Here is a 14,129-nt window from a genome sequence, read left to right on the forward strand (position 1 = left end):
AATAACAGGCACTAATATGAGCCAGGCTCACGCTTAACACATGGTGAAGAAAAATGAAAGAAATACGGTACAGCGCTCGCTGGCTGTCTCCATGTACAGAAGCTAGAGGCAACTTGTATTTTCTTCCACAGCACTTGTTATATTCACAAACCACTTACCACTAGCGCAGTATCTTTTATTACAAGAGAAAATCCTGCTACAAAGCAAACAGTATTGGATATTTTCCTCTATTACACTATTTCCAAAGTATGTGAGAAGCTGACAGTTTTGAATTATTTTCCTATATTAATATTTATGCTAGGTTATTAATATGATGGAAGACCACACAGGAATACTTGCTTCAGTTCCAAAATAGGCTAGGAGCTCCAAAGTCACACTTCTTACCCCACCCAGAAAAGGGTAAAAGGCAAATGAGATGCAGGGACTGCGCCCCATAACAGAGTTTGCTAAGTAGACTGTCTCCTTGCAATGAAGAGAAGGGCAGGTTCAGGGTCACAACCAAAATCTACTCACAAGGAGCAGAATGCTGGAACCCTAGTCCTCTAGGTCACTGTGAGGACCACAATCTTGGTGTTAAGCAAGCCTCTTGCTTTGGCAGCCTTGCCTTGGGAACCCTAGCAATTACTTATGGTAAGCATTAGGAGGAAGTCTTTCCAACTATGTCAGTGAGAGCATAGAGTGCTCTGCTTGAAATGTGCCCATAGCTTTCTCAACTGGCTTTCCTAGGCTTTGGGGTAGCATTAAGCCCACCTCATGCCAGCCCCTTCTTCCCTCTTGTCTCATGTTGGGTGGGGCAGGAAAGTTGGCCAAGAACAACACAGATGAAGAACACAGGCCATAGACTCAGTCTTCTAAGAATCTTGAGATTCAATCATGAAATAGTGAGACCCTGCATTCATTCTTAGGCTTTGCCACCACACCAATAGGGTTCCATAGCGGAAAGGACTGCAGGAAACAGGATCTCTCCGAGATGGTGACTTAAGGAAGTCCACAGTCAAGAGGGGAAACCAAACTAGAACACGGAAGGAATCCAAACCCTGTGGCCCTAGCTGCTACAAATAATAAATACAGCTCAATTAATTCATCAAGCCAGATTAACACAAATCCTCATACTATGTGCTAACATATATGGGGGATGTGGAGGTCAACCCAGTGAAGGAAAGAGTGGGATGGAGAGTGAGGCGCAACAGGCTCCTGCGACTCCTCGAACATGGCATTAGATCTAAGATGACTTCCAGCACACCGGTGAAACCGCAAAACAAACGGCACTGATGCCAGAGCGGCGGTTGCTTTTCCCGTCTTCATGGAAGTCTTAATGGGATGATACAACCCACTCCCGCTTCTGAGGTAATTCATTAGACAGGGCTTTCATTGCGGCACAGTGACAGTGTGGTGAGATATGATTGGCTGAGGATTTAGGGGCTTGGGATTGGCTTAAACACTGTATATAAGTTTATGTGCTGTGCAATAAACTCAGATCTGCACATCCATGATGCTGGTCTCTGCAGTATGATTCCTGGGATTCCTCACATTCTATCTATCTATCTATCTATCTATCTATCTATCTATCTATCTATCTATCTATCTCTCTTTCTACACACACACACACACACACACACACACACACACACACACACACCACCCCATCTTCAGTCTTGTTCCCACAAACATATCTTAGTTCCCATATCCAGTATAACCATTACCTAATATGTGAGACAATAGAAGACAGCTCCTCCACTCAAGTGGGAAAATGTTGCCACCCCTTAAAGAGACAGTTGATTGTACCTTTAGAGTTGTTCTTAACCTTGCAGCTAAAATTCTTTGGAGGATTTCTGAAGGGAGAGCCAAGGTCACCAAATAACCCTTAGCAATGAGGTCCTTCTGCCTCTTCTTAGCCCCTAGGTTCCCGCAGTCATTATAGAATATGTTCTAATGAAGCACAGAGAACAGGGGGGAAAGTGGATAGAATTTATTATAGAGTTAACTGAAACTCTCTCAGAGAGAGTGGGCAATAGCCTTTAGCCTGATTTACATTTTAGGCAGACATTATACTATTTCTTTAGCTTCCAGGACAGATAGCTTTCCGGAGAGACTTATTCTTGTTCTGGTCATTGATGGGCATATGTGGATTGACTCTTGCAGAAGGGAAAAGGGTCTCATTAGAAATCCCCCTCCGCTACATTAATTCCACAAGGACTTGCAGTCCTGGCACCAGGTTTTGTAGTTACCAATTCATATCTTGTCTTTTCCCAGAGCCAGAGCTGGGACTCATGTTCCTCTGAGCAATAATTAGGGTCCTGCTGCCTCTGTTCTTGGTTTGATGAGCTGCTGATTATAAGGGAAGGCTCCAGACCAATGTCTTCTCATCCTGCTGATAGTTAACTAGCTCCCTAACATGGGTGGACTATTCTGCTACCTAACATTGTAGGCAACCAAAGTAAACCTGACTCACTGTAATGCTGAACCTAGCATATCCAGAGGCTTCCTGCCCAACAGCTTCCCCTTTTGACCTTGAGCCAAGCATGCTCAGATTTGCGTCATTTTTCCTTTTTAAAATATATAGAATGCTTCACAGATTTGCGTGTCATCCTTCCACAGGGGGTCATGCTAATTTCTCTACATTGTTCCAATTTTAGTATATATGCTGTCAAGACAAGCATTCATTTCTATTCCTAGTACCCACATGGTTCTCTCTCTGTGTCTGTCTCTGTCTGTCTCCTCCCCAACTTCTCTCATCCTCCCTCCCCTTTTTCTTTGTTTTACTAAATATTTGTGTTTTGCCGGCCTGCATGTCTGTGCAGCATGGGCATGCAGTACTTATTGAGGCCAGAAGAGGCTATCAGATCCCCTGCTACTGGAGTTACAGGTGGTGGTTTGCCAACCTGTGGGTACTGGGAACAGAACCTAGATCCTCTTAAAAGTGGATCAGATAGAGCTGTCTCTTGTGAGGCTACGCCAGGGTCTAGCAAACACAGAAGTAGATGCTCACAGTCAGCTATTGGATGGATCACAGGGCCCCCAATGGAGGAGCTAGAGAAAGTACCCAAGGAGCTAACGAGGTCTGCAACCATATAGGTGGAACAACAATATGAACTAACCAGTACCCCCTGGAGCTCGTGTCTCTAGCTGCACATTTAGCAGAAGATGGCCTAGTCGGCCATCATTGGAAAGAGAGGCCCATTGGTCTTGCAAACTTTAGATGCTTCAGTACAGGGGAACACCAGGGCCAAGAAGTGGGAGTGGATGGGTTGGGGAGTCGGGGGAGGGTATGGGGGACTTTTGGGATAGCATTGGAAATGTTAATGAGGAAAATACCTAATAAAAAAATTTTTTAAAAAAAAAGTGGATCAGAGAAATGCAAGTCAAAATGACCCTGAGATTTCACCTTACACCAATCAGAATGGCTAAGATCAAAACCTCAGGTGACAACACATGTTGGAGAAAATGTGGAGAAAGAGGAACATTCCTCCATTGCTGGTGGAATTGCAAACTGGTACAACCACTCTGGAAATCAATCTGGAGGTGCCTCAGAAAATTGGAAATAGATCTATCTGAAGACCCAGCTATACCACTCTTGGGAATACACCCAAAAGATGCCCCACCATGCCACATGGACACGTGTTCCACTATGTTCCTAGCAACCCTATTTGTGATAGCCAGAAGCTGGAAACAACCTAGATGTCCCATGACAGAAGAATGGATACAGAAAATGTGGTTCATTTACACAATGGAATACTACTCAGCTATTAAGAATGAGGACATCCTGAGTTTTGCAGGCAAATGAATGGAACTAGAAAATATCATCCTGAGTGAGGTAACTTAGACCCAAACAGACATGCATGGTATGTACTCACTAATAAGTGGATATTGGTCAAGAAAAAAAAAAAAGTACAGAATACCCACAATACAGTCCACAGAAGTCAAAAGGTCAACAAGCTGAAGTGCCCAAGTGAGGATGCCTCAGTCCCACTTGGAAAAGAGAAGAAAGCAATCACAAGTTGGGAGGGAGGGCGGGAGGGGCCTGGGAGGGAAAGTGGACGGGGGTGGGGGGAGTGGGGGCAGAGGGCAACCTGATCTGATATTGGGTGAGGAAAAAGGACTGAAGCCCTGAGGGCCAGCAGAAAGAACAGGCAACTTCAGGAAATAGGAGGTTGGGGGACCCTCCAGAATGCACCAGAGACCTGGGAGGTGAAAGACTCTCATAACTCAAAGGGAGGGACCTTAGATGAAATGTCCAACAGTAGGGAGAGGGAACTTATAGAGCCCACCTCCAGCAGGAAGACAGGGCATCAACTGAGGGATGGGGTTGACATCCCACAGTCACATCTCTGACCCATAATTGTTCCTGTCTGAAAGAATTACAGGGATGGAAATGGAGAAGAGCCTGAGGAAAACAAGGTCCACCTATAGGCCCAAAGCAGGATCCAGCTCAAGGGGAGGCCCCAAGGCCTGACACTATTACTGAGGCTATGGAGCACTCACAAAAAGGGACCTATCATGACTGTCCTCCGAAAGACCCAACAAGCAGCTGAAAGAGTCAGATGCAGATATTTACACCCAACCAATGGACAGAAGCAGCTGACCCCTGTTTTTAAATTAGGGAAGGCAGAAAGAAGCTGAGGAGAAGGGTGATCCTATAGGAGGACTAGCAGTCTCAATTAATCTGGACCCCCGAGATCTCTCAAACACTGGACCACCAAACAGATAGCATACACCTGCTGATATGAGGCCCCCACCACACATACAGTAGAGGACTTCCGGGTCTGCGTTCATTCAGAGATGATACACCTAACCCTCAATGGAGGCCCCTGGGAGTTTAGAGGTCAAGTGGGGTGAGGGGTGGGGGCATCCACGTGGAGACGGGAATAGGATGGGGAGGAGTTGTGGGATGTGGAGCAGTAGGAGGGTGGATGGGGATGGGCAGGGAATGGACTATGGAGTGTAAAAAATGAATTACAAATAAAATTAAATTAAAAATAAATAAATACATAAATAAATTTTATTTTTAAAAAGCTGCCAGTATTTTTAACTGCTGAGCCACCTCTTTAGCCCCCTTTTCCTTTTTGAACATGTGACCTATGATCTTAAACTGAACATGCTCAAAGATATGCCCACTCTTACATGTATTTTCACATATAAATATGTTTAAACTCCCTAAATAAAATCCCCAAGCTTCCTTTGTTTAAGGAGAGAAGTCAGGAGGCTGGGGGAGAAGGACATGAACAGAGGCCAAGCCAGCCTGAGATACACAGCAAAGATTCTATAAACAAACAAAGAAACAAAGAGACTTCCTCCAAGCCTATGCCCTTGGTTAAACTCAGCGAGTCACAAATAAGATAAATAGATATACATGTGACAAAGATGGTAGGGAGGAGAGGAGGCAGACAGAAATAGTAGATGGAAGGAGGTAGACAGAAATAATAGATGGGGGGAGGTAGACAGAAGTAATAGATGGAAGAGATGTGGGGGTAACAATGGTCACTGTGCATTACGTACATGTGTGAAACTGCCAAAGAACAAGTTTCATTTAAAAAGGGGAAAACGCTAAAATAGCAACAAACAAACAAACTTAATCCAAAAAACAAACAAAAACAAAACAAATAAATAAAAATAAAAATTACTGGGTATAATTTAAGAATACTCTAAGAACAAAAGAACACTCATAGATTAAGCAAGGAATGAACCAGACAGTTACCATACAAAGTCAGATTACTAACTGAAAATTTGAAGTAAATCTTAGAATGTTAAGAGTTCAGTTGCCAAAAAATAGAACACACTCAAGATGTAGCTGCAATGTTGGCAGACCATCAAGATGGGTAATTAGATGGCAATGCCATAAAACAAAAGCTATGTAGCAAACATAAAATCAAAAGAAGAGAATATGCCAGGCATATCATCTCTGAGCTATTATCTATGATAACCTACAAAGAGAAAGGCCTTAAAGAAGATTAAAATCTGACTTCAGAGAGGTGAGAGTGATAGGGGTTTTTCATCAGATGCATTAAGCAAGACTCAACAGAAGTAAAATAAAACAAAGTCACAAAAGAAGAAAGATCTAGAATAATACCATACTCAACAAAAATAACTCTAGATCCTTTTTTAAAATGTAAAACACAAAACTTTCTCTGGCAAACAAACACCGAAGAGATTCATTGTCAGTGAGCCTGGCTCCCAGAAACGTTAAAATGGAAATGAAGTAGGTAAGGGTTTGAATGGGGCCTGCTGAGATGGCTCAGTGCCCAGAGCACTTGTTGTGAAAGCCAGGTGACCTGAGATACTCAGAACCCATGTAAAGAGAGGCAGAAGAGGCAGAAGACTCCATAAAACACAGCCAACCAACAAACACATCACACAGATGCACGCGCGCGCGCACACACACATACACACACTTGCTGTTGCCCCCTGGAACAACAGTGGCACCAATGTTACAGGAGTAACAAGCTATTTTCTGACTGGAGTCATGGACTTCTGCACAAGACAGAACTTGTGTGTGGCTTCATTAACAAGGCCAGGGAACTGAGGCCAGGTAATTCAGAGATGCCACAGGAGAACATATTTCTCCTATTCTGTTAAAGGGACATAGGAGTTAACTTACTCCTAAGCACTTATATTTATACCTAGAGATAACTACATCCTTCAGTCCTCATCAGAGAAGCTTCCTCTTGCAGTAGACAGCAATTCACACAGAGACCTACAACTGACCAACATGCAGAGAACAGGGAGTTAAGGAGTGCTCAAGTCCTAAATGGGACAATTATATCACATTCTGTCCTCCCAAGGCTCAGGGATCACTGAGGAAGAGGGGCCAGAAAGAGTGTAAGAGCTTATATCAGTTAGGGTTTTACTGCTATGAACAGACACCATGACCAAGGCAAGTCTTATAAAGGACAACATTTAATTGAGGCTGGCTTACAGGTCCAGAGGTTCAGTCCATTATCATCAAGGTGGGAGCAAGGCAGCATCCAGGCAGGCATGATGCAGGCAGAGCTGAGAGTTCTACATCTTCATCTGAAGGCTGTTAGTGGAAGACTCACTTCTAGGCAGCTAGGATGAGGGTCTTAAGCCCACGCCCACAGTGATATACCTACTCTATCAAGGCCACACCTCCTAATAGTGCCACTCCGTGGGCCAAGCATACACAAACCACCACAGAGCCATAGTCAGTAAGTTACATAGTAAGTTACAGTGACACATTATTTTCTGGATACAATAGGGAAGTTGCACACATGACCTCTCAGTTATTGTGACAGCAGGCAAAAGACCTGCATGAGATCAAGTCAGAGAAACATCACAGTGTGGAAGTCGGAAGTCCTCCACCTCGTGGGAGAGCTTTTGCCAATTAGAGAGCTGCTGGGAAAAGGCCTCTGGGAGAGAGACAGTTTTCTGTAGAGATGTGGCCCCTGAGGGGCTAGTATATGACCATATATGGCAACACACGCACACGTATGGTAGAACTAAGCAGATTCCACGGGTTTGAGGAGTGAAGAAGGAGAAGGAAGAAGAGAGAAAACATGAAGTTGGGAGGAAATAGTGGAGGTGGGGATTGGGGAGGAACTGGAGGGAATGAGGGCAGGCAGACTTGGCCAAACATACAATGTTCATGTTTGAAATTCTCAATCAAAAAACGAGAATCTCAAAGTGATCTATCAGAACCATATTCTTGGCACCTCAAATAAGCTATAAGCATCTTAACTTGGGAAGAAAATATTTGGGTTTACATAAATGAGAAAGAACAAATAAAGGGATGAAATAATTAAAAAGTATATATATATATGTGGGGAGCCGCCCTCACATTCGCCGTTGCAAGATGGCGCTGACATCCTGTGTTCTAAGTGGTAAACAAATAATCTGCGCATGTGCCAAGGGTAGTTTTCCACTACATGTGCTCTGCCTTCCCCGTGACGACAACTCGGCCGATGGGCTGCAGCCAATCAGGGAGTAATACGTCCTAGGCGGAGAATAATTCTCCTTAAAGGGGACGGGGTTTCGCCATATTCGCTCTCTTGCTCTGGCTCTTGCTTCTTGCTCCTGAAGAGGTAAGCAATAAAACTCTTGCGCTCTTGCGTTCTTGCTTCTTGCTCCTGAAGATGTAAGCAATAAAGCTCTTGCGCTCTTGCTCTCTTGCACTCTTGCTCCTGAAGATGTAAGCAATAAAGTTTTGCCGCAGAAGATTCCGGTTTGTTGCGTTCTTCCTGGCCGGTCGCGTGAACGCGTGTAAGAGTTGGTGCTGAAACCCGGGACGAGAAAACCCGGGACGAGAAATCCTGGGATGAGAAAACCCAGGACGGTTACCATCACCGGCGCAAGGAAGATCCCTCATTCCGGAACCAGAACTGCGGGTCATGGTAATGAAGTGTTCCCGTAAAACAGACTGTTGAGAAGGATTCAACTGCGTGAATTCAGAACTCTTCAGCTGGGGAATGGTGGTAATGAAGTGTTCCCGTAAAACAGACTGTTGAGAAGGATTCAACTGCGTGAATTCAGAACTCTTCAGCTGGGGAATGGTGGTAATGAAGTGTTCCCGTAAAACAGACCGTTGAGAAGGATTCAACTGCGTGAATTCAGAACTCTTCAGCTGGAGAACAGGGTACCCGTAAGTATAGCTTTACAAGGTAAGTCTGGCCTTGAACTTTCTAACGAAATTCAAGACCGTCTATCAGAAGTAAAGTGGAAAATAGCTTTACAAGGTAAGTCTGGCCTTGAACTTTCTAACGAAATTCAAGACAGTCTATCAGAAGTAAAGTGGGAAATAGCTTTACAAGGTATGTTTGGCCTTGAACTTTCTCTAGTGTTAGCCTTTTTGTTCCTTTTCACATGTTATCAAGCGGTTAAGGCAGGGCTGAAAATTCTGGATGAAATTCAGGGCAATCTATCAGAAGTAAAGCGGGGAGAGAGAGTAGGAGCAAAGAGGAAATATGGTGCACAGAATAAGTATACAGGCCTTTCCACGGGTCTTGAACCCGAGGAAAAGTTTAGGTCAGGTAAGAATACCTGGGGAGAGATTGGAAGGAAGGAGAAGGAAAAAGAAAAGAAAAAAGATCAATTAGCGGAGGTCTCTAGGAGAAGGAGCCTATACTCATCACTAGATGAGCTCAAGGAGCCAGTTCTTAATAGTTCTGAATCAGATGAAAAGGCTATTAGGGCCTGGAAGGCGCTCTCCCAAGCAGGTGAAGCCACTGGACAACTAACAAAGATCGTCCAGGGACCTCAGGAGTCCTTCTCAGATTTTGTGGCCAGAATGACAGAGGCAACAGAGCGTATTTTTGGTCAGAGCAAGCCGCACCTCTTGTAGAATAGCTTATTTATGAGCAAGCCACGCAGGAATGCAGAGCGGCCATAGCCCCAAGAAAGAACAAAGGTTTACAAGACTGGCTCAGGGTTTGTCGGGAGCTTGGGGGACCTCTCACCAATGCAGGCTTAGCGGCCGCCATCCTCCAATCCCAAAAATGCTCCATGGGCAGAAATGAATCAACGCATAGATCTTGTCCAGGAACAACTAGATGTATTATGGCAAATAGCTCAGCTGGGATGTGAACAAAAGTTTTCGGGATTGTCCATTACTTCCATTCAGTATGAGAAATTTACTAGGGCAGCTAATTTGTCAAAAAGTCTTTCTCAGTATATGTTACAGAATTGGATGGCTGAATTTGAACAGACCCTTCGGGAATTGAGACTTCAGATCAACTCCACGCGCTTGGACCTGTCCCTGACCAAAGGATTACCCAATTGGATCTCCTCAGCATTTTCCTTCTTTAAAGAATGGGTATGGGTGGGATTATTTGGAGATACACTTTGCTGTGGATTAGTGTTGCTTCTCTGGTTGGTCTGTAAGCTTAAGGCCCAAACTAGGAGAGACAAGGTGGTTATTGCCCAGGCACTTGCAGTACTAGAACATGGTGCTTCCCCTGATATATCTATGCTTAAGCAATAGGTCGCTGGCCATTCAGCTCTTGCACCCCACGAGGCTAGTCTCATTGCACGGGATAGAGTGAGTGTGCTTCAGCAGCCCGAGAGAGTTGCACGGCTAAGCACTGCAGTAGAAGGGCTCTGCGGCATATATGAGCCTATTCTAGGGAAACATGTCATCTTTCAAGAAGGTTGAGTGTCCAAGTGTCCTTCTCCCCAGGCAAAACGACACGGGACCAGACCAGGACCCCTCTGGGTGATAAACCTGGGAGGAGGTTATGTGTACGGCTCCTTTACCTGCACACTGGGGAGTTGACCTCTATCTCCACTCTCATTAATATGGGTGGCCTATTGCTCTTATTAAAAGAAAAGGGGGATCTGTGGGGAGCCGCCCTCACATTCGCCGTTGCAAGATGGCGCTGACATCCTGTGTTCTAAGTGGTAAGCAAATAATCTGCGCATGTGCCAAGGGTAGTTTTCCACTACATGTGCTCTGCCTTCCCCGTGACGACAACTCGGCCGATGGGCTGCAGCCAATCAGGGAGTAATACGTCCTAGGCGGAGAATAATTCTCCTTAAAGGGGACGGGGTTTCGCCATATTCGCTCTCTTGTTCTGGCTCTTGCTTCTTGCTCCTGAAGATGTAAGCAATAAAGCTCTTGCGCTCTTGCGTTCTTGCTTCTTGCTCCTGAAGATGTAAGCAATAAAGCTCTTGCGCTCTTGCTCTCTTGCACTCTTGCTCCTGAAGATGTAAGCAATAAAGTTTTGCCGCAGAAGATTCTGGTTTGCTGCGTCTTTCCTGGCCGGTCGCGAACGCGGGTAAGATATATATGTAAAAATTATTAGTTGTTTTGTTTGTTCTTGAAATAGGATGTTTGTTTGTTTGTTTGTTTGAGGCAGGGTTTCTTTGCATAGTCCCGGCTGTCCTGGAAATTGCTGATTCGATGAGGTTGGCCTCAAACTCAAGAGATCCGCCTGCCTCTGTCTTCCTGAGTGCTGGGATTAAAGGTGTGCACCACAACCATCTGCGAAGATGTGTACTGTAAATGTAGGCAAGAGGTAACAATTTTTAATAGTAAACAGAAAACCGGCCCCATATGAAAGCAGATGCCAGAGACCCAGGGCACAGGTTCACCGTTTTCTCGGTTCCTTCAGCTGTGAAGTGGGATGTGTAGAATAACTGACCTCTCTCAGCTCTCCTTCCTGTTTAGTTATTACTGAAAATCAAAAGTAAAGGCCTGGGATCGAGCTGAGCTGGTGGTTGCCTAGCTACACAAACCCCTGGATCTATCCCCTGCACACATAAACCAGGTGTGGTGATAAACACCTATAATCCCAGATCTTGGGAGGTGGTGAGGGCTTGACTACCTACAAATTTGAGGGCAGCCTGGGTCTCAAAAAAAAAAAAAAAAAAAAAAAAAAGACTTTAGAATAATCAATCCCTAATCTATCACAGTAAATCTGGGCTTTTCTATCTACCCAAAGTGCGCATTGCTTGTAGCATCTTCCCCTAGACTATTCAGCGTGTTCCCTGGCTCAGCACCGCCCAAGGCATCCTGCCCACTGCATCCTGCAGTAAGCAAAGAACACAAAGGCTGAGAGAAAGGCCATTTCACGGTATTGATTCTGCTGCCAGAGGCATCGCAAGACACGTGCTTTTCAATCTGGAGAAGAAATAAGGCACACCGGCTTCCTTGACTAAACAGAACTCATGATTAGTCTGTGATTGCCTCCAGATCTGTCAATAGGCATTCCTTCCGTGACTCAATACCTTTCGTGATTCAATACCTTTCTGGGCTCAGTGGACACTCCCCAGAGCTACAATTTTCCTGTCAATCAAAAGTTTTGTTCTTCCAGATTATTGCTTAAGTTGTAGCATTCATTAAAAAGAAAAAGAAAGAAAACTGAACCGCAGTGAGGCTGAGAGCACCCTGTGGAAAAGACCTGCCCCCTTTGAAATGGGAAGCTGACTGACTTCAGGTGAAAGCTATGGAGAAAACCCCCTAAGGGCTCCCTTGCAGCTCCCCCGCCCAGCCTCCTCTCCTGCCTCTCCTGCTCTAACCCTTGCAATAAAAACTCCCCAAGGCAGTTCTAGCCCAAAGGTTTATTTTCTACTTTAAAACCACCTACCTGGTGGCAGAGAGATGGGAATGCTTTAAGCCTGCCTGCACCCTGAGCCGCTCCAGCGCTTATTTCTTTCAGTTCCATCTTTGCCCCACTGGGAAATTAAATGGCCTAAAAATCAATGCTTTACTTTAAAGGACAAGGGGCTGGATGACCAGATATCAATATATCCCTTTTCTGGATTAAAGATATGCTTCAGAGCGTATCTGGGGAAAAATTTTTTTTTCAGCAGACAAGCCTAGATGGATTGGATGCAGGCATCCGCTGGAGCAAAGAGCAAAAGTTTCTTGTTTATGTCAGATCGTCGGCTAATGAGCAACTCTCCCTTCCTAGGGTAGGAACAATTTCAAGAGAAAATGTGAGCAGTTGTTCTCAGTTTTGAATTCTGTCCAAGAGCTGCAGACCAAGTTGCCCCTTAGGCCTACAAAAGTGAAAACAGAAACTTGGCTTCAGGTGAGTTAAAAAAAAAAAGTGGCCAGAGCCTAATCTCTATGGCTAGGGCAGCAACTCTAAGCCACCCTAAGGGCACCCAGAGCCCTGGGCTTGGGAGACCTTTAGAACAGAGAGCAGTTTCTTACTGGGTAAAAGGTAACTAACTATTTCTTATTTTGTGGCCCTGTGGCTTGAACCATGACCTTCACATGTGATGCAAGCGTTCTACCACTAAGCTAACACCCCCAGCCCCACTTTCTCCTCTATAAGTTTCAGTGTCTCTGATTTTATGTGGAGTTCTTTAATCCACTTAGACTTGAGCTTTGTACAAGGAGATAAGAATGGATCAATTTGCAATTTCTACATGATAACCGCCAGTTGACCCAGCACCATTTGTTGAAGATGCTGTCTTCTTTCCACTGGATGGTTTTAGCTCCTTTGTCAAAGATCAAGTGACCATAGGTGTGCGGGTTCATTTCTGGGTCTTCAGTTCTATTCCATTGACCTACCATTGATCTACCTGTCTGTCGCTGTACCAGTACCATGCAGTTTTTATCACAGTTGCTCTGTAGTACAGATTGAGGTCTGGCATGGTGATTGCACCAGAAGTTTTTTTATTGTTGAGAATAGTTTTTGCTGTCCTAGGATTTTTATTATTCCAGATGAATTTGCAAATTGCCCTTTCTTTTAAAAAAAAAAGATTTTTTATTTATGCATATGAGTACACAGTGTAGCTGTACGGATAGTTCCGATCCTTCATCTGGTTGTTGGGAGTTGAATTTAGGACCTCTGCTCCCTCTAGTGGGCCGGGTGGTTTGGGAGCCACCATGTAGTTGCTGGGATTTGAACTCAGGACCTCTGAAAGTGAAGTCAGTCCTCTTATCGGCTGAGCCATCTCACCAGCTCCAAATTGCCCTTTCTAACTCTGTGAAGAATTGAGTTGCAATTTTGATGGGGATTGCATTGAATCTGTAGATTGCTTTCGGCAGGATAGCCATTTTTACTATATTAATTCTGCCACCCCATGAGCACGGGAGATCTTTCCATCTTCTGAGATCTTCGATTTCTTTCTTCAGAGACTTGAAGTTCTTCTACAGATCTTTCACTTCCTTAGTTAGAGTCATACCAAAGTATTTTATATTATTTGTGACTATTGTGAAGGGTGTTGTTTCCCTAATTTCTTTCTCAGCCTATTTATCCTTTGTGTAGAGAAAAATCACTGATTTGATATATCCAGCTACTGCACTGAAGTTGTTTATCAGGTTTAGGAGTTCTCTGGTGGAATTTTTGGGGTTACTTATATATACTATCATATCATTTGCAAAAAGTGATATTTTGACTTCTTCCTTTCCAATTTGTATTCCTTTGATCTCCTTTTGTTGTCTAATTACTCTGGCCAGGACTTCAAGTACTATATTGAATAGGTAGGGAGAGAGTAGGCAGCCTTGTCTAGTCTGTGATTTTAGTGGGATTGCTTCCAGCTTCTATCTATTTACTTTTATGTTAGCTACTGGTTTGCTGTATATTGCTTTTATTATACTTAGGTATGGGCCTTGAATTCCTGATCTTTCCAAGACTTTTATCATGAAGGGGTGTTGGACTTTGTCAAATGCTTTCTCAGAATCTAATGAGATGGTCATGTGCTTTTTGTCTTTGAGTTTGTTTATA

At 44.3% G+C, this 14,129-nt stretch overlaps 1 non-coding gene across 1 annotated transcript; it reads right to left on the reverse strand.

Moving 5' to 3' along the window:
* Positions 1-2,553: 2,553 nt before the first annotated feature.
* Gm24527 lies at positions 2,554-2,660 on the reverse strand. Its single transcript, XR_003950783.1, has one exon. It is a non-coding gene; the product is annotated as a U6 spliceosomal RNA (small nuclear RNA).
* Between the last annotated feature and the right edge of the window lie 11,469 nt (positions 2,661-14,129).

Source organism: Mus musculus, chromosome 13, assembly GCF_000001635.26.
Source record: "Mus musculus strain C57BL/6J chromosome 13, GRCm38.p6 C57BL/6J".
NCBI lineage: Eukaryota > Metazoa > Chordata > Mammalia > Rodentia > Muridae > Mus > Mus musculus.